This window comes from Pygoscelis adeliae, unplaced genomic scaffold, assembly GCF_000699105.1.
Source record: "Pygoscelis adeliae isolate BGI_AS28 unplaced genomic scaffold, ASM69910v1 Scaffold445, whole genome shotgun sequence".
Lineage (NCBI taxonomy): Eukaryota > Metazoa > Chordata > Aves > Sphenisciformes > Spheniscidae > Pygoscelis > Pygoscelis adeliae.
The window spans coordinates 847,828-848,849 of record NW_008824894.1 but is presented as its reverse complement, the minus strand read 5'-3'; positions in this window follow the sequence as shown (position 1 = coordinate 848,849).

The window sequence follows — 1,022 nt, the reverse complement described above, 5'->3', positions numbered from 1 at the left end:
AGAGGGAGTAGGGACTCAACTCTATTGTGGGGCAGAAGGAGCATCTCAAGTGTCGAGGAGACGGAGAATGGTCTGGGAAAAAAGCCCCTCTCCAAGGGGGACCGGAGCACGGCCTGGCCCCTGGGGCTGTGGAGCAGAGGGGCAGCCGGGGCGTTGGGTCCCCGGGGGGGAGGGGGTCCTGCCTGTCCCCAGACGAGCAGGAGCGATGTGCTGTGTGGCTTTGGGCGGTGCTGGGAGCTGGCTCGCGGGGCATGCAGCCTGAGGCCCTGCTTGCAGCGGTTGCCCGTGGCTGGGTCTGGCCATGGCTCGAAGGTGTGGGTCCCTGGGCAGAGGTGTGGAGGGCGGCTGGGCTGCTCAACGGGAATGGGGAGAGGAGACAACTGCAGGTGGGTGGTGAGGAGGGAGCAAACTGCTGCCATGTTCTCAGTGGACGGGATGCAGCGGCTTTGTCTGCGTGTGGGCAGATTGGGGTTAGACCCATGGGACATGCCCTGCAGCAAGGAGCGGTGCAGGGGGCTAGGTAGGTCCCCTTGCTCCTGAGCCCTGGTGCTGGGAGCAGCTCTCGGGGGCACCCTGGGAGAACACCGCTGCCGGCAATGGCTCTGGGCTGGGTGGCTGTGCGGGGTCAGCAGCCCTTCCCCTTCCCTGCGGGGCCGCTCCTGCCAGGTGGGCAATGCCTGGGCTGGCCGGGCACCAGGAGCCAGGGCTCTGTGCTGGGAGCTGTGCTGGGCCGTCCCTGGCCCTGCCCTGCCTGCCGCCGCCAGCCCTGGCCCCACGCTGGCTGCTGCACTGGCCGAGCCAGGGCTGAGGTAAGTGCTGTAATTGTTTTCTCTGTGGCCCGAGATGAATAATTGAGAGGTCTTTGAGGAGAATTAATTAGCCCGTTTATTGGCAGTAAATGCTTTTCTCCAGATGATGAAATAGATCCTGAGCCACACGTGGGGCAAGGCGGATGCAGGTCGCTGAGGCTGCTCCGGAGCTCAACGGTGCCAGGTCTGCAGGCCAGCCGTGCTGGGGCCCCA